Here is a 20,382-nt window from a genome sequence, read left to right on the forward strand (position 1 = left end):
ACATGCTGCCATGTTAAATTAGCCTTCTAAAAAAATGGTTAGGGTGACGTTGGTACAACACATTTCTGGACTCAAGGAGAAAGCAAATAACATTTGGTTAGAAATTGGGCAGGTCTGGGCTGAAGAGGAGATTTTCAGTTGAAGTGTAAACCGAAATGCTGGCGTTCATGTTCAAATCTCAGAATTTGTGATTAATGCAAAGTGTTTTTATGCCCTGTGGACTCCAAATCATGAAGAATGTCAATATTTTAGAGCCTTCATAATATGATGCCAGCGTTGGCTGAAGGACAGACATACTCCTGATAGTGATCATAAGTTCATTGTCCAAAATCTCAATCCATGTAGCAGTTGGCAACTGCTAGGGCTGAAGGCTGGGGACATGAACGTGACTATTTGCAAGAAATCTCCATACCCCCGCCCCTAACAAGGAGGACTCCTCTCGGCGTGATGTCCTGGACTCCACACGGGTCTTGCTAGCAGAGTAGACAGAGGGCGGGTAGCAGAGAGACAGCTGTATGAGAAGCAGGGGAAGGGCACAGAGCTCCCTGCTAAAACACTTCCTGGGGGACTGGGGGCCAGTCCTCTTGCCCCCTGCAGTCCCTGAGTCTCCTGTTTCCTCATGAACAGGATGAGCTTATTCAACACAAAGGTGTCTGGGATTTTCCCCAACGCAAGGCCAGTCCTTTCTGCCGTACCCCAACCTTCCGGGTGCTGACACTGTGTCCAAAATCGACTTACCTGCGTGCCGTCCTTTATAAAGAATTTCCCAGTCACGACCTTCCTGGAACACTCATCACATATCCATAAGGTGGTGGGTGCAGGGCGATGGCTCACTTTCTAAGTGAAGGAAGTGTGCGGCGTGCAGCTTGCATTCCCCTGTGGGCAGACAAGAGTGGCGAGTGTACAAACACACGAACGTGGAAATGCGCTGCGAGCTCGTGGTCCGTGTATGATAGAAATAAAAATAAGGATAGGAAGGGGGCGCGTGTCCGGGAAGGGGTGACTCAGACAGTGGACTCAGGAAAGGCTTTTTAGGCAAGACTCAGAAAGGGGAAATCTTTTCCTGAGGCTACACAGCTCGGAAGTAGGGTGACGGACTGCCTCTGTTCACCCAGGACAGCTCCGGTTTTAATCCTGAGAGCCCCACATCCTGAGAAGCTGGGCGAAGGCAAGGATCTTGTCTATTTAGGCTGCTGTGATGTCTCTAAGGACTAGAACAATGCCTGGGACCCAGGGGAGCTTCATACCCTTAACCCATGTACCGAACAGATGGGTCTAGTGGACTAACACATAGAGCATTTACTTATATGCTGGGCATGGCTCAGAGTTCTTTAAATGTGTTAACTTGTTCAATCCTCATAACAACCCACTGAGGACACAGAGAGGTTAAGAGGCTTGGCCGAAGGTCTCACAGCAGATCAGTGGCAGAATGGAGATTCGAGCAGATGGCTGGTCCTCCTAGCCCATCATGGTGGTTGGCTTCTTGGTGGCAGGCGGGAAGAAGGAACATTGCTGCTGTCATTATGTCCTCTGCAATCATTGTGTCAAAGTCATTGAATCTTTCAGAACACATCTCCTATGCTTAGCCGGGGCTTCCTCCAGCCTCTGGGCGTGCCTGGTACCCCCTCAGCGTTACTGCCATCACTGGATTATTGCCATGCTAGGTTTCCATCTCTCTTAGTAGAATATATGCCCTCGGGAGCTGCTTCTGTCTGCTTTCTGGGTCTTCAGTGCTGGGCCCTGGGCCCTGAGAGTGTGTGCCTGCAAATCTCTGACATGAGTCATACTCCCCCTTGCCCGTGGGATTCTCATCCTCCTGTGCCCTGGCTGTCCCCAGCTCACCTCCCTCTGGGCCATGCCATACACAGCCTTTTGCCTTCCCCTCTTGCTGGCTCAGTGGCCCTTTCTGCTTGGAGTTCATCATGTCCTCCAGGAAGGGTGCTCAGGCGTCCAGGGTCGGCTCGGGTACCCTTGTTGTGGGGAGTCAGCCTGTCAGTTATGTTCCTTTCACAGCAACGATGTCACTGGGAGCCCACGTCTGCTGACACGGCAGCCTCCCTCACCAGACTGGGGGCCTATGGGGGCTGGGGTCCCCTCCTGTTTATATCTAGTCCCTCCATGTCCAGAACCCAGAACAGAGCAGACACTAAGGAAGCAGTAGATATGTAAAGCTAGAATGTTTTTATTTCCGCTTCCAGCCAACATCTTTTGGGAACTCATGGTGGCCCAAGGACTGCTCTCATGTTTCCCAAGCAGTGATTCTGGAACCCCCACAACCCAGTGGGGCAGGTGCTGTTACCATTTTTAGTTTACAGACCCGGAAGCCCAGGCATGCAGAGTGCACGGGACTTGTCTAGGGTCACTTAATTAATAAGAAGCAGGGTTGACTTTTGAACCCAGATGGTTGGGCTCTGGAGCAACCAGACACAACTAAGCTGTGTCTGCAAAGGCCCAGCAAGCTCTCCGTGGCCTGCCTTAAGCCCCTAGCCCCCTCTACAGGGTCCCCATCTCTGTGTGCCGCGGGCAGCCCTCTGCCTGTATTGGTCATTCCTGCTTGGGTGTGGGGACAGGACAGCACAGGTCCTATGTGGGGACCGTCACACAAGCATCCCTGGCCCTCACCCTCAAAACCACCTCTGGGATGGGTTCAGGGGTAAGTAAGGCTCCAGCGGGGCTCACGTGTGAATTCTCCAGATGTTTGGAGAAGAGACTTTGTAGCCTCTCTTGCATCCGGCTGTCTCAAATTCACTAAATTTATGCAGTTCTAAGATCTCACCCAGTATGCCTATTTATTTTGTCGTTTATTCATTCATCCATTAATTCACTCATTCAATGACTGGTTCTTTATGGAGCCCGTACTCTAGTGGCCACTATGCAAAGGGCTTTGTACACTCCCCCCTTGCAATCCCAGCAGCCAGCCTGCAGGCATTGTCATTTTCAGGACAGGCGCACATGCTCAGAGTCAGGGGCTCAGTGGCTTGGCTGTGGTGGTGGTCAGTTTCCAATCCAGGTCTACTTGACACGAACACCTCCAGTACACGAGCCTTTGAGATAAACAGTGAACTGGTTGCTACTTGCTGAGGACGACGGCAGGTGAGCGGGAGGCAGCGCTGCTCCGTTCAGTGACATGGTTGTTCCACTGGGATAATGTCTGGTCATTCACTCATTCCTTAGACATCAAGGAGAATCTAGTGTGTTCTAAGAACTCTGCTGAGGGGTGACCTGGGGGAGAAGGACTGGGAGAGGAGGTTCTCTAAGTAGAGTGAGGCAGAGGCTATCTCTGATGATCTCTGTGCTCCCCCTGCCACGAGTTCTGGCAAATCCTCTCCAGCTTTGCGAGTGTCATGGCGAATGTGTCTGAATGCTCTTTCTCTCCCCGCCTCCCTTCCAGCATACTGAGCCTCTCATAATTCATTCACTCACATGCTCAGAGAGGAATTTGGTCGATCAGTATTTACTGAGCACCTCCGCTGGGTCAAACACTCCTCCAGGTTTGGGCACACAGTGCTGAACAAGAGAGACAGGATTCCCACCCTCAGGGAGCTTACATTCTAGCGGGGCGCCCTTCTTTGGGGGAAAACACTGGAGGGTGCCTGGAGCTGAAGGAGGAGGGGCCAGCCATGTGAAGAGCCAAGGGCAGGGTGTCTCAGAGAGAGGAATTACAGCCTGGAGACCCCAACAAGGCAGAATCTGAGAGGGCTCTGGTAACGACAGGAGTCAGAATTCACGGACCCCCACCCTAAAGAGAAAAAGCCAGCTTTCCATCTGTGTTCCCACAGCACTGAGCTTGCCTCTGTTTGAGTTTGTGCCATATGGTAATTATTGACTCATGTCTTTGTCCCCCCTATGGACCTTGGAGTGCCTCTAGGTCAGAGACCATCTGCAACATGAGGCTAATGGTGGAGCAAAACTTTAACAAACCTCCCAGTACGGTTGGGAAGATTAAGGAGATCAACCATATGAAGGCTTCAGCTCAGTTTCTGGAACTGTAAATGCTCAATAAAAATTAATTGTTATTATTGCTAGGAACCGAGTGCCCACCAGCCCAGGTGCAACACAGAGAAAGGAAGAAAGGCTATTTAAGAATGCCCACAGAGGAAGGAAGCAGGTGAGCTGGCCCAGCATCATTGAAGACAGTGATGGACCACCTCCAACTAGCTGGGGGTTTCTGTTGCAGGGAAAGAGTGCCGATGGTGAATCCCAGGCCACAAAATTAGTACAAAAATTTTTCACTTTATTATCATTTTTATTAATTTTATTTTTAGCTCTCTCTTTAGAATGGTGGACACAACCTATATTCCCCCATTTTTTCCTAGGATGGCACCTAAAATCGGGAGGACTCAACTATTATTCAGAGATGAAGGAGCTGCTCTTCTGGTCTTTAATAACATCCATCAAGACTCTGGACTCCACTCGGGCCCTTGGTTAGCTGTTGACATGGGAAATTTATTCATGTGATCATGAGCCAACAATCATACATGGAGTGTCAGGTGCTGTCCTAAGTATCAGGGACAGAGACATGAAAGATATAGATGAAGTCATACTATCAGATCAGGTACTCAGGTAAGGTTTGAGCCAGAATGATTTAAAGGAGCAAACCCTGCATCAGCTGGAAATATTTGCATTCATGTGCAAAGGCCCTGAGGTGGGCTGTAAGTTCAGTGTGCTAGAGAACAGCTAGAAGGAGACGCCTGGGCGGGGTGCTGGGGTGGGGGGGATGAGGTTCAAGAAGAAGACAGGTAAGACCTTGCAGGTCATAGAGGGAATCGGCATTTTGTACCAAGTGAGCTGAGAACTGCTGTAAGATTCTGAGCAGAAGACTGTCATCATCTAAACTGTGTTTTTAGAAGATCACCCTGAACTATAGTGGGGTAAATAAGGGTGGAAGTAAGTTAGGAGACTACTGTAGCAGGTCAGGTGAGAGACAGTGGTGGGGTCTGGGGAGAGACAATGGTGAGAAGAGGCTTAGAAATAATAATACTCTTGGGACAATGCCTTCTGTACTTAAGTTTTGAAGGATCAGTCCAAGATTTTCTGATGGGTGTGTGTGTGTGTGTGTGTGTGTGTGTGTGTGTGTAAGAGAGAGTCAGATGGGGAGGGAGGGAGGGAAGAAGGGAGTTGGGGGGAGATGGTTAAGTCTGCTTTGTTTCCGTTGGGCTAAATCTGCTGGGCCCCTGGCCCTGTCTTGCTTCTTTCGATGCTTGGAGATCATTTCATTGCTTCTGCAACTCCGGGTTGCACACACATCCCTGTGAGGCGCACAGCCTTGTTTCCAGGACACGCCTGCATCCTGTTGTATGGCTTCTCTCACCTCTCTGGGGCTCCCCGTGGGAAGCCAGTGTGTGGGTGTCGTCTCTCTGGGATCCACAAACCCCTTAGGGATTTTGCCACCCTCCGGGGGGGATTCAGCCTAGACAGAAATCAGAACTCCTTTCTTTAGGATTCCAAGTTTCTTGTTTCTCCTCTAGGATCTTCCCTCCAGGGGGGAGATGCCCCCAAGTCTGAAGAAACCAGCTACAAAGAAAGGGAGACCTTGTTCAGAGGGCCTGGCATTTTCTCTTAAATAATTCTTCTGTGCTGGGAGATTTCCTTCTTCTGGGGGTTTAGGTTTTTGAAAGCTGGAAACTACAAACCAGAAGGAAGCTCCTTTTCTCTACTTTAGGCACCTGGTTCCGTCCCGGAGACTGGAGACAGTGGACCAGGACCTGAAGCCAGGCACAGGAGGACAAGGAGCCCGGCAGGGCAGGGCAGGTGGGTGTCAGTTCCAGCGTCCGAAGATTATCTCCCTGGAGAGCAAGAGGAGGAGTGTTTTTTGGATCTAAGCACACGTTATGAAGGGACCGTGCTCATCCACTTGGTTCTCAGATAAAATACACTTCAGTGTTTGGCCACGAGGCTGTTGTGTTTCTCTTTTGTGCAAGGAAGTAGATTGTTAATGCCATTCCCTCAGGAGGGGAGGCTGCAAAGGGGAAGGAGTCCAGCGGGGAGGCTGCTGTAGCCCTAGGTGGGCCCCGCCCCCAGGCCTCTGGGTCTTTCTTCTCAAACTGGAGGATTGAGAGCCCATCCAGGCTGGAGGAAGGCAAGCTCCTTTATTCTCCTCCAGATCTTTGCTTTTGGGAGTATCCTATTCCTGAAGGAAGACCAACACTCTGTCAAGTTCAAAGATAGAGTCGTAATGATACATAATTGATGAAAATAATGATAAATAAATAAAATGGTTGGTCTGAGAAAAGCACGCCGTGATTTCACAATAGTCTTTTCAAGGGCAGAAAAATTCACATACGGGTCTCAGGACCTTCCCGCATTTGAGCCTTTTAAAGGCCGCCCTCCGCCTTACCTCCCACCTCCTGGCAGCTCCCCCACCTCCGTGCTTGGGGTGCAGGCAGGGGCAGATGAGGCTTAGTTGTCCCTCCTTTCTCGGTCCCAAATCTCAGTCCATAACCTCTGCACCCAGCCTCCTGCAGAGCCTCCCTGTTGGTTCTCCAGAGCCTATTTTGGGAGTCAATCACTCGTACATCAGCCGTGGCTTTCCCTGGGGATTCCTGCTCCCACAGTCCCAGTTCTTCTCAGGGCGAGATGGCAGCGTCTCCCTGTCTGGGGGAAGGTCGGTGGAGTCCAGAACTCAAACTCGTCCCCAAATGACCATTTAGACACATGGCTCTGCTCCCTGTGTACCTGCTCTCTGAGCACAGTGGGGGATCAGCAGCCGGGGATCCCCTTCCCTTCCCCTTCCTTCTGAGGGAGATCCCTGGGCAGCGTGAAGCAAGCTCTTCTTTAGTCAGCCAAGCCATTGGCCCGACTGGAGGAAGCGAGGGTACAGCGCAGACTAATCCAGGTGTGCCACAGGCTAGACGCCCTCTGGGCCCTGCGTCTGACCAGGGATCCGAGTCTGTTCAATCTGCCAGGGGCCTTCCTAGAAAGTATGTTTTCCATAACAAGAAGGAGGCATGTGGGGGTGAACTCTCTGTCCCCTGCCACCACTGTCTCGGCCTTCTGTCTGTGAATATGGTCAAGGGAGGCCATGATGCCTGAGGCTGCAAAGGGATATTGAGGGATCCCACTCATGTTGTGGAGCCGATACCCCACCCCTGAGCCGCTGACATCCTGATTTCCTCTCCTGAGAGAGAAATAAGTGTCCTTAGTACAGGAGCCACAGCCAGCGGGGTTTTCTGTCACTTCAGCTGAAAACCTCTCAGTTCCCCCTGGGTTGAGATTTGTCTTCCATCTCCTCAACCTCCCCTTCCCATCAGGCTCAAGTTCTTGCCCATCCTTTTAGCCAGTCCATCCTCCTATGGCCCAGGCCGGAAGCAAATGGAAGGCTGCTGGCTGAGGTTTCTCTCTTTTCTGCCTCTGGATGACCCTCACAAAAGACTTGTTAGGTAAAAAAAAAAAAAAAGTCATCTCTACATGGTGGACTCAAGCCACGCTTTCCTTCTTATTGTACCTCAGACACTCGTCCTGCTAATTCCTGCCTCAAGATCTTTGTCCCTATCGCTCCCTCTTCCAGTCACATGACCCTTCCTGGGTGCAGATAGAGTCTCCCCGAGACAAAAGGTTCTGGTGAGCACCCGGCCTGTCTTCTCCACACTGGGCCGACCCAGCCCACTTTACAACGTTGACCAGTTGTGGTGGTCAGTTGTGTCCTTCTGGGCTGGGTCTCTACAATAGACTCCTTTCTGAGTCTATTGTAGAGCTCAAGCAGGAGACGACCCTGCCTCTCTGAGGCTACCAGGAGGGCATGACTGATGGCTCAGTCTTCTCTACAAATGTTGATGGCATAAACGTTAGGTGACCAGACACTACACTTGGAATGAAAACACAGGTAGGCAAGTTGATGTCACAGTGAACATCACTGAGGATCACACTCATCCACCTACCAATGCATGCATTTTTGTGAACATTTGTTGAATACCCATGTGAGAAGAAATGGCCATAGGCTCTGCCACATAGTGCTGTGTACTCAAATGGTGGATCTGATATACTCAATCTTCACTTCCTAGTGTGACGCTGGTGTGAAAGAGTCCACCTCTGACTCTCAGATCTCTCGTCTGTAAAATGAAGAGATTACATGCCACGATTCAGCAATCTCGCACAGAAGGCACCTAGAGCAGGAGCTCTCATCTGGGTGTTCAGTTACTGGGCTTTTCCTTTCTTGTAAGTGTGTGGACTGTCTGCTCTGAAATTCTCATTTTAAATCCAGAGCTTTTTCTAACAACTGGTGCCGAAGAGAGGGAGCAAAACGGATCCAAGTGTGTGTCTCCTCATTTTGCGTGCACAAAAGGGAAAACAGTGCCTAAACTCAGGAATGAGGAAGGATTTAAAATCTTTCATGGTACCACAAACAGCACGCTTTTATAATGCGCTCATTTCATTTTTGAGGGCTCCCTTCGCTTGATTTGGGCAAAAAGCCTCACTTCCTGATATCGTCACTTTTGGGGGTTAGGAATTCAACGTATGAATTTGGGGAAACACATTCCCACCATAGCAGGCAGGGTGTTTTTGTCCCTTGCTCCTTTCTTCCCTTGCCCTCCTTTAAACACCCGTCCCCCTTGCGTCTTTAGGGAGGTAGGTGATATAAAGTAAGGAAATTGAGTTTTGAAGTCAGAAAGAACCGTGTTTGATTCCTGGCTTTGCTGTACATGTGAAAACTTGGACAAATTCTTTCTGGAAGTGGTCTTCTGCCATCTGACCCCATCACACTCCTACCTAGTTCTGAGAGCTGCCTTCCATGCTCACGATGAAACACGTGGGTTCTGACCTGATTTCAGATAAGCCTCCCCCCTCCCCTCTCCCAGTGGAACCCTGGGAACTCTGTGCTCCAGGAGGTGTCCTACCAAAAATGCGTCATGTCATTCAACACTCTGCTTCTTTGTACGTAGGGCTTCTTCATCCACCTGGCTAGCTCCTATGCATCCCTCAAGGCCCATTTCAAGTTTCTCCTGAGGGAAGCCTTCCTGAGCTCCTCTTGCTTTGTCCCTGTTCATCTGTTATCATGACACCTATTGCAAGGAATGGATACTGTCCTTCTACTTGTTTGTTGTTCTTTACCACGAAGAAGTTCTTTGAGTGAGGAAGCTGTACTTAGTTCACCCTTTATTTATAAATTCATTCAACAGACATGAATTCAACATCTCATATCCCTGGCACCTGGTTGGTGCCAGCAACCGGGTAGGGACCAAGACACGGACAAGGTCCCTGTTCTAGCAGGAAAGTGCAGAGAGTAAACAAATAACTGAGTAAGAAATTGTCTGATCGCGATAAGCGAAAAAGGAAGAATATATTGGTAGGAGACAGAATAGAGCAGTGGGGTGGGCTGGGTGAGCTGGTAAAGTCTCTCTGTATCCTCCATAGAAGGCACTGGAATGACTGTTCACAGAAACCAGAAGGAGGAGAAGGGAGGATGGAGGCATGTCCCTCTTTTTGATGACACAACCTTGTGACTAGCAGCAAGTTCATTAATGGGGAGTCATAGGTTCTAAGTGCACCCTTGCTCAATATTTTTCCAGAATGACAATCCTCGGTTTGGTTTGGAGTCTTAATAAAGCTGACAAAGTCTTCTCTTTATCACCACAACTACTGTGACTAACCCACAGGTGGGAAGACCTCGTGCATAGGCACTAGAGGGGAGCAAATATGGGTTAAGCTTCAGAGAAAGCTCTGGAAGAATTAGTGTGATATCCTCATAATAATGGCAATTATGACAAAAATAACCCTCACCTTCCGCATGCAGCTTGCCTTCTCAGAATTACATCCGTAGCCAATATCCTATTTGAACCTCCCTGCAGACCTGTGAGATCATGAGCCTATTTATGGAAAAGGAAGCTGAAACTCCCAGGAGGGAAGCAACTTTTCCAGGGTCATATGCGGCACTGAATGTCCAATCCAGGGCTGTAATTCCAGAATCTGGTTTCAGAAAAGGCTGTGTTGGGAGGTGGTAATCTCTCCATCTGTAGAGGTATGCAAAGACAGGTTGAGCGTCCCTGTGCAAGGAGACAGAGGAGGTGGGACAGGTGGCCTCTTCTGTCACTGCTCTGATGCTGGTTTTTTCATCCTAAGGCAGTGTAAAGAATATATTGCATAAAGTGCCCCCTGCCCCTCCCTTGATTTCTGGAGATCAAACCAAAAGTGAGCCTGCCCCTTGCCACACTCTAGCAAAGGGGCAACTGGAACCTTCTGCTGGGAGCCAGAACATCGATGAAAGCTAGCCCCCATCTTAGCAGTTGAGGCACTCTGCGGAATAGGAGCTTGGCGCCTGCTGAGGGCTGCCGGTTGTTATTTGTGATTCTTGTCATTCTGGACTCTATCGCTTTGAAGGAAAAGGATGGGAATCACTCGGCTAGAATTCTTCCCTAACCAAGCAAGGTGCTGACTTTCAGGGATCACGGCGTCTAGCTTCTTGTGGCAGGTGTCCTCAGCTGGCTACGAGGACAGCCCGGGATGTTTTGGTCTGACTTCAAGTTTTTGGAAATGAAAAGGAAACACTTTGTAAGAAATAACAATAAGAGGGCGCCTGGTGGCTCAGTGGGTTAAGCCTCTGCCTTCGGCTCTGGTCATGATCTCAGGGTCCTGGGATCGAGCCCCGCATTGGGCGCCTTGCTCAGCGGGGAGCCTGCTTCTCCCTCTCCCTCTACCTGCTACTTCCTCTGCTTGTGCTCTCTCTCTGTCAAATAAATAAATAAAATCTTTGAAAAAAAAGAAGTAATCTTAAGTAGTAATAATAATAATAATAATAATAATGATAGCTGATACTTACTAAATGTTGAATGCGTGCCAGGCACTGTGTTAAACACTCCCTGATCTTTAACTCATTTCACCTTTCCAGCAACACTAGACACAGGTTCTTACTAAACCACCTTAAAGCTGAGGAAATGGAAGCAGCGTGAGCGTGAGATATCGACTCTAGGATACCTTATAAGTTACCCACTGCTGTGAGATAAATTGCCCCTCGTTGGCCCTGACTTGAGGTCTGCTATCTCTCGGTTCCTTTGGGGTAGGGATCCCGGATGGGATGAGCTAGGTGGTTCCAGGTTGGGTCTCTCCGGAGGCTGCTGGCAGATGCTGCTGGCATTGGAAGGACAAAGGGTGTCCAGGACCCACTTCCAGGGTGGCTCACTCGCGTGGCAGGAGGCCTTGGTGCCTCCTCACGGGAACTCTCCTCAGGACACTTGCGTGTGCTCAAGACACAGCAGCTGTCTTTCTCCAGCACGAGTCACCCAAGACCGAGGACATGGCCAAGCTGGAGCAACCTTACCCCCTGGTCTCCGAATTCACACCTCATCATTTACTCTTTATTTTTATTCTTCTGTGTCTTAGAGCAGATCCCTGAGTCTAGCCCATGTGCAAGGGGAGGTGCCTTTGGTTCCCCCTTCAGAGGGACTATTAAAGAATGTGTGTCCATACCTGAAGACACTAGGCCTCAAGGCAAAGTCATCACGGTCCACAAGCCTGGGTTCCTTCTTCTTCCCTGCCACCCCCTCCGGACTAACGTGAGATGGGGGGGCTGGTCTCACTGGGTAAGTGGTATTGATTAAGCTGAGCGTGACTGGAGGGTCCAGCATCAGGAAGAGCTGCCCCTGATGTGGAACCTGGGCCCTGTTTTTCCTGGAAGACTGCTGGGCTGCCCGTCATGATGGTTCCCAGCTACGCTTTGTTCGTCTGTCACCAGGGAGCCAGGGGAAGTCCGGTCACCCACGGTCAAGAGGTAAAGCATGCATGTGCGTGTGTGCGTGTGCCTGTGTCTTTGAAGGTGAGCCTGTACTGTGTGTCTGTGTTTGTCTGAGTGTGTGTGTGTGTGTGTGTGTGTGTGTGATGAGCTATTGGCCTGGGGACTGGACTGTGGGGAGCCTTGCAGGCCCTGGGAAGAGTCTGGGCTTTGGGTTGCGGCAGGTGGAGCCATTGGGGTCGAAGGCAGGAGTCCCGTGCCGAGGTCTCACTGGGCATTTGGAAGATACCCCATGGAGGAGAGCAGGTGAGGCTGGGGTGTGGGCATACTGCCCAGGAGGCCACGGCCATGCCTGAAGCGGACAGAAGTCCTGGGAGAAGAGGAGGGGAAGGGGGCAGTTGCTGGGATTTGGGAACTGTTGGCCTTGAGATCTAGCGGGATGGGAATGGCCCAGGATGGCAGCTGCTTTACCAACACCGCAGGGGTAGTGTTGGTGCATTCCTGAGAAGAAGGCCCAGGCAGAGCAGGACCTGGGGAAGGGAGAGTGAGGAGACCAGCTCTGGTCATCCTGGGGGAGGGGCCCATAGCTCAGCTGTGAGGGGGCCAGGAGTGCTTGGCCCTTTGGCTCTAGAGCTCTGTAAGAGGTGCGGGCAGGGGAGCACGAGCTGGGAGGCCCTCTGTGGCTTAGTCAAAGGGCATAGTCTTGATGAGACAGACATGAACTTTGGATGTTAGTCTTCTCCGGCCTCTGTACCCTCAGGTGTAACTTGAGGACAAACATTGCTCTGAAGACTGTGAACACTTAGCATGCCATGGAATGTTCTGGCAGGCAGTTGGCACATCTTCAACCCCGAGTCACCTCCCTGTTCTGGAAGGCCCAGGGGACTGTGAGGGAATAGGCTTCATAGGAGAGAAGGAGGGAGCTAGAACTGGGGGCTGGGCCCTGCCCACAGCTGGATCCTGTGTGTACCTGGCCCTTGCCAGAAATAAGACCCTTTTTCCCCCAGTTCCCAGGACTGGCTCTGAGTCATTGCCCACTGCCTTTGTTTTGACTGGTGCCTGACATGTGGTCTGGCTCTGCGAAGATGCAGATGCTGATGCTGTTGCTAGGCAACCGAGCTGCAGCCCAAATCCTCTGAGGCCTCTGTGCCACTTACCCCTCAACCTGGAGCTGCCGACAAAGGTTGATTTGGAGCTGGCTATAAAAATGGGGAGGGGCTTCTCTGCAAGTCCAAGGGTACATTAGGGCAGAGTGTGTTTACGTGCATGGTAGGGGACAAAAAGGTTGCAATGGTAGCACTTCCCATTTATTGAGCGTTTGTTCTATGTAGGCCTCTGTCCGTGAATTAGCTCATTTAATTTTTAGCATTGCCCCAACATGCATGTTCTAACGACTTCCACTTTACAGACCAGAAACCCAAAACTTAGAGAAGGAAAGTGGCATGTCCGAGTCTACCCCGGTGCCAAGTGGTGCGGCTGAAATTTGAACCTGGATCTCTCTGATTCTAGGGCTCAAGACAGGAAGTGGGGTTTGGCTTTTATTTCTCTCCTGATTTGGTTTGAGCCATCCCTGCTTCATCCATAGTCCACATCAATTCATTCTCTGCAAAGCAACCAGAAATCAGATCACGTGCTCCTGCTATGGCCCGCCCGTGCTGCCCAGTGCCCTCAGCACACTCCTTAAATTAAATGGTATGGCTGTGTGTGGCCCAGCCCTCCTGCGGCAGCGCCTCCTCTCCCCCCCAACTCGTGCTTCCTGCTCCTTCCTCTTTCTTCATGCCTTTTCTCTAAGTTTCATGCTCTATTGCCTCAAAGCAGGAGATATGCCCCACCTTGACCTTGGGAGTACTTCCTCCACGTTAAACTGCCTCTGTTTGGGGGGCAGACTTCATGCTGGGTAGATCCCTAGGTCAGCACTCACACCTCGAGTAGCCCATTTTGCAGACAAGGAACCTGAGACTCAGAGATAGGAAGACATTTGCCCAAGACAGCAAGGCTTATAATTAACAGAGCCAGGATCCGAGCTCTAGTGGATCTGGTCCCACACCTCGGCTGTGAATTTTCAGGTCTCTGGAGAGCATTTGCAAGGAAACGGTACAGAAATAAGAACCCTGACATTTCCACATATCCATAGTATGCGCAGACACCTTCATTCAGAGACAGCACCTGCCAGAGAATGAAAAGGCCAATTGAGGGTGGGAGCAGAGGAGTGTGGAGAATGGCAGGGTGAGGGATTATGGGAGGAAAATGTGGCGGAGTGCAGGTTTGCCCTGCAGGGGGCTGGCCCTCCCCAGGCCACCGCGAGAACCCTTCCCACCTCCCCCTACCACCACCCCAGCATGCTCAGAGTGACCCCAACCAAAGTGCATGGCACAATGACACATCGAGGGGCCTGGTATCACGGTTTTTGCTTCTGTACCCTCAGGCCCTCTGACCCTGCAGCCCAGGAATGCAGCAGGGCCTCCCTGACTTAGAAGGGTCCTCACCCATCCCTGGGCTGCAGCATTTCTCCTCACAAAGTGGGGTAGGAGATGTTTGGAGCTTGGCGAAGCCTGGTGTGTGCGTTTGGGTGGGGTGGGCTCTGGGACAGTCAGAGGGTTATGTGGGAGGTAGGGGGGCAGGAGGAGGAGGGGAGGAGAGGTCAGATCACAGGGACCCTTCGTGCCTCTTCAGGGTAGCCTCAGAGGCAACTTCCTCTACTTCCTCTACCTACCATCTCCAAGAGCTCATTCAATTTTACCCGAGGAGCCCTATTTGCTCCATTTACAGAGAACCTGGAGCCTCAGTTGTTCATCGGTTCACGCGTCCGACAAGTGTACTGAACCCAAGTTGAACACTGGACACCTCCACTCAGGAGCCTTCTGGGCATGGCAGACTCCCAGCCTTCCTGTCTCATGCGTAGCTCTCCATCGGAAACCCCAGGAACGAGAGCCCGTCTCCGTTCTTCTCTTCCACATGCAGCCCATTTGTGTCTGTTGTTTCCTCCATGTCCCAGGTACCTCTCGCCTGGATTCATTGTTTCTGATTTCAAAACCCGCTCCCTGGTCCTGGTGGCCCCTATCTTTAGCTAGAGTGACTGCATCTCCCTCCCTCTTGGTCCCTGCTTGCTTCCCTCCCCTTTAGAGATCACAAATCCAATCATGTCCCGTCACTGATGGAAATCTTCCCATGGCAACCAGAAGAACCACTTAGAAGAGCATGCTGTCCTTATTTGGGCTTGCGTGCTCATGACGGCTTGCCTTCCAACTGCTTCCTGGCACACTCATGCCTGCCCGAGGGCCCTTGCTTTTATGTTCTTCCTGCAACACCCCATCCAGTGTTTACACAGCTGACATTCATGCCTCAGCTCCTGTCATTGTAGCCATGAGGACTTTACTCTCCTGGGAACTATTACATCATCCTATTTATTGGAAACTTATGTATTGTCTTTAATATTCCCCCTCCCTACTATGATATAAGCTCTAGGAGAGCAGGAATTGGTTCTGTTACAGCACCTAGAACAACGCCAGGAACTATGTTGGCAGGGATGATGTACTGTACAACTCCAAGGAGCATGGTTCCCATCAAAATCTATATGAAGAATGCTCTGGAATAGCTCAGTGCACAACTTACACAACTGTATTTGGCAGTCCTGGGGATATGCTAGTAAATAAGAAAGAAACAGCTCCTGATCTCACAGATGCACTGATCAGAACAATTTAGGGGGCCGAATTCAACAACTTGAGACTTTTATAATACTAAGTGCCAGACACTAACAGACACTTCATGTTTATAATCTGCATTATTCCTAACAAAAGCCACCCTTTTACAGATTAGGAAACTGAAGCTCAGAGTAGTAAAATGGTCTGCCTTAAGGTCACGTGTCTGTCAAGGGCAGAGTCAGAACATGAACATACTTCATTCTGGTGGCATAGTCCAAATCCTTCGAGATGCCCAAGATAGAGCCTTGACCTCATAGAGCAGAACATCTTCTTGGGGTGGGGGACTAATCTTCATTGTGCTGTTCACATGTGCCAATCATGATGATGAGCAGTTTATGGGCATTTTCTTCTCATGTTTGAAACCTCCCAGCAGTTGGAGGTGGAGACCTAAAGAAGAAAGGGGACTTGCCCAAGGTCATGTTGTGTGAGAAGTAGTGTTAGGAAAGGGAGCCCCAAACCATCTGATCTCCTGTGTCTCCCTCCTTTGTGACACTGAACGGGAGTGACCGTCATTAAACGTGGTAGTTGCTGTAACTGAGGAATGAGCGGGACATGAAGAGCAAGAAGAAAGATGTCTACCTCTGCTGAGAGCAGGACGAGGGTCACAGAAAACCATCTTGGAATGAGCAGAGCTTCCAGGCCGGCTGGGGCACTCCAGGGGACGGGCCTGGAGATGTTGACTCCAGGATTGTGGCCATGATTAAAGGTTGCAGTGGACCAGAACCCAGACCCCCGGCTTTGAGGTCTGGCTGTTTGCTGGCTGTTTGCTTCACCCAGGTCCCCTTGTGTTTTAAATATTCATCTCTCCATGCTCTTGGGCCCTCATTAGACATAGTCAGGATCAAAAATGCAGGTGATTTCCCAGCAATCTGAACGCTGATGAGGCCTCCCATAAGCCCTGTTTCCATTTCTTTCCAGGTGCTTCCACCACCTAAATAAGGGTCCTTGATATGTAATAGCTGGGACAAGATGGGGGACTCTGTCTCCAAAGGTTTCAAGTACTTGTCGAGATCTCTCTGCTGTGAGATTGTCGGCAGGCATAATGGCAGGACTCCCGCATTCCGGGGACTTCTAATTGTCCCTTCCCTCCATGATGTCTCAGCTGCCCTTTTCAACCTGATCACAGCCAATGGCAGAGTCATGCACCCTGGAATTTACCTAAAATGTATTCCTGCCTCCTCTCTCTAGCATCCTGCATCTGTTTCATCTCCACATTCTATACATTCTGCCTCCCGATAAAGCCCAGCCCCGTGCATGGCTCCCCCACGCCCCCATCTTTCCGTCCAAAGTTCCTTCCAGGAGGGGATGCTGCTGATGTACAGTCAGTGACCTAAGCTCCCAGATGTCAGCAGAAAAAGACCATCAGCACGTGACATGAACCTAATAGGTAGACAGATATGTGACCAGAGCCTTGATAGGCATGACTCAGCACACCCTGACTGGTTAAGATAGTTCCACAAACTATCTCCTAAAAACCCCTAACTTAGAAACTCTGAGGGAAGCCCATTTGGATCCCCCTCCCTCTCTGGGACCTTTGAATTCTTGCTGAATAAACTTTGCTCTGTTGCCCACCACTCTTCGTCTGGTCTACGTCTTCATTCTTCAAAGTGGTGCGACCCAGAACCTGGGCACTAAGGGGACTCAAATCCTATAATGAAGGGGGAGACATCTGAGCCTCTCCTGGAAGAGTGGGTGAGGAGCTGGTCATTGACCCAAAGGAGCTTCTGGCTGAAGGCTCCAGGAATTCTAGAACCAAGCTCAATGACCCAACCCTCCAGTCCCTGTCCCAGATAGACAGAGAAGTCACAGGATGAGGTTCTATGTGTGGGGAGAGGGAATGCCCTCATCCCAGTTTCCTGGTCTGCACAGTGGGTGGGATTGCATGTACCACACCAGGCCTGTGGATGGGTTGAGGGGGTCATGGCTGACTGTGTCCTACCAAGGGCAAGGAGAATTGGGTGGGCATGGAGAGAGCCTGGGGCTGGAGTTGTGCACAACGGGGTTCCCTGCCCTGGAGGGGGTGCCTGGGAGCCCAGCTATGTGATTGAATCCCTTCCACCACTGCCCAGTGAGTGACCTTGGGGGAACGGACTGCCCTCCTGCTTCCCACTATTTCCCCTATCAAGGCCACACAGAGAAAGCTCAGATTCACTGTCAACCTGGAGAGAACAGATGAGTTTGCTCCCGGGCACGGACTTGGACTATTGCCAATCCTGAGGGCATTGGTACAATCTCAGACACCCCAAACCCACAAGGGGCACTTGGTGGGAAGCCAGATATATCTCTCAGAGCCCTAGATGTCTCCTCTGTGCACAGAGATGTTGATCAGAATAGCACTCGGCTCCTAGAGTTGTAGCGAGGCCATAATGAGGACATCTGTGGGTCTGCTCCATGTTGAGTCCCCTCCCAAACTGACTGCTTTGACCATCCTCCAGAATCTTCAGAGCAGCTACCTCTTCCACATAGAATACCTTCTGTATTACATCCACAGTCTACAGTTACTATTTCTGCGAGGACTGATGTCCATTAAGAGTTAAGGCACCATATTCCAAATAGAATTCTGAGCTGGATTTTAAAGGAAAAGCTTAAGTTCTTTACGTGCAAATAGAGGGAAAGAGCATTGAAGGGAAAAGGATCTGCATGTAGGAAGGAATGGAATGAGAAAATTTGAGAAGCTCAGGTCTCCCTTATGATCCCTTTCTTTGGATAAATATACAAGAGAAAAGGTTTGTAAGCAGACACAGATCTAGTTTTTGGCATCCCTACAGCCTGCTTTTCCCCTAGAGAGAAGAATTGTGATAACGAATGCATTAAATTCTTCTTTCTGAATACAGACCAAATCCTACCACACACAAGCTCTTGCACACAGTCCTTTTGCTAAGAGTCCTGAAGGATAATGCTATATTTCCGGCTCACCGCTTGAGACGAGGTCCAGAAACTTATTTCTGGCATCCAGATATTGTCAAAAGGAATATATCACTTTCTATCTCTTTAAAATTCCTTGCAGATTTCTGTGACATATACAAGAATTTGTCCAGAAACAGACTGGCAGCAAGCTTGAAGTCAGTGATTTAAAATGTGTCCCTCTTTTGACTCCCCCGCCTTCTGCTCATCTCTCCACCCACCATAATAGAGCACACGCCTCAGGAAAGCAGTCTTCACCATAATCAATGCTGTGGGCTGGAAATGTAACCAGAGACTACTACATTTCATTCCCAGGAAACTCACAAATGTGCCATTGCAGAGTGAAAAACAGAAATAAAAAAAAAATTAATTTCACCTGACTTGTGCATTTCTGACCTTAGTGAAAATATTTTTTGAAAGCAAAATGTTTGATGGATAAAAAAAAAATTGATCACTGTTCCTGCTCATTTTTAAAAGGATTTTTAAAAATTTATTTTAGAGATAGAGAGAGGGGGTGGGGGGAGGCATGGGGAGAAGCAGAGGGAAAGGACAAGCAGACTCCCTTCTGAGCTTAGAGCCCAGCAAGGGGCTATAGGTGGGGTTCCAGGTGGGGTTGGATCCCATGACCCTGAGATCATGACCTGAGCCAAAATCAACAAACACTTAACCTACTGAGCCACTCAGCGCCCCTATGTCTGCTCATTTTTCAAAAGTAAAGGAATAAACAAACCCAGAGGGTTGTTTCTACTCTACACACATCTGCCTGCAGTACTGGGGAAGAGTGAAGTCAGAATGGATTCACAAAAGACAAATGTGATGTTTTATTTATGGAAGTGTTGGCTGACTTAGCTTTTACCAGTTAGGATTTCCTAGGAAGTGAGTGTTCTGACGTGTGTGTGGTGTGTGTGTGTGTGTGTGTTGTGTTTGTGTATGTCTCCTTTCCTTCCTTAACTTCTTCTTCTGACAGCTCTGCTAAGGCTACAGAGAACTTTGCAGATTACACGTCCTGCTCCTGGCCCCCCTCTCTCAATGGGAACTCCGAATGTGGTCTTCAGTCCTGAAAGCAGGGCATACTCATCTTCCTCTCCTCTGATTTGGGCTTCCATGGAGGCTGCTCCCTCTCAGCACCCTATGGGTAATGGAGGGGTGGCCAGGGAAGTGTTGGGGTCACTCACCATTTCTGGCTATGCCCATCTCAGCCAGCATGCTCTTGGGTCTGTGAGGTGGAGGCAGTGTGGTTTCTCTGGGCTGTGGAAGGGCAGACTCATCTCTGACCCTTCTTGGCCACTCAAGCACTCAGGCATGTTTCTACCTCAGGACATTTGCACATGCTATTCTCATTACCTAGAGTAGACTTCTCGTTCTCATTGTGTCTCTCCAGTATCAGCTCTGATTACAGGCCCACTCTGATTACTTTCTGCCTCCATACCAGTTTTCCTTTGCCTACCAAGCACTTGTCACCCTCTGATCTATTTTATTTTTATTCGTTTATTGTATGTCTCTCCCTGCAAGAATATCAGCTCTACAAGGGCAGGTACTTTGTTTTGCTTTCTGGTATATTGTTCTTTGAATAGTGCCTGGTCCATGGTAGGTAACCTTATCATTGGACATCCTGTCTACTCTCTCCACCCCTTGTGCCCTCCTGTGTGGGGACATCAAACAAGTCCTTGAAGATGTTAAGTTATCATCCTTCTGGCTAAGCTTCCCACGACCTGCCCAAATCAACAGACTCTTCCCTCCTTCGAGCTTCTACAGAAAGGCTGCACCCAGGAGTGTGAACACTGGAGTCAAATGTGCCTGCCTTAAATTCTTGGCCCCTTGCCTGGTCCCTGTCATATGGTCCGGGCAAGGCATCTCACCCACTGAAGCCTGTTTTCTGTAAGTGACCCTATGTAACACCTCCTTCTCAGGGCTGTTGGAAGATAAATAACTTAGGTAAGGTTTCCTGCCCACAGTAGGTGCTCCATATAGCAAACTACTGCTTATCCTCATGTCTGCCTCCTTTATGCTCCCTGTTACCACAGTGCACCACTGTCTGTCTTCACGTCTCTATTCTGATCTCCGTGTGGGCACCTGGGTCTTCTGCATTGTGTCCCAGAGTGCGGAACGGGAGTG

The sequence above is a fragment of the Mustela lutreola genome, chromosome 5, assembly GCF_030435805.1.
Source record: "Mustela lutreola isolate mMusLut2 chromosome 5, mMusLut2.pri, whole genome shotgun sequence".
Classification (NCBI taxonomy): domain Eukaryota; kingdom Metazoa; phylum Chordata; class Mammalia; order Carnivora; family Mustelidae; genus Mustela; species Mustela lutreola.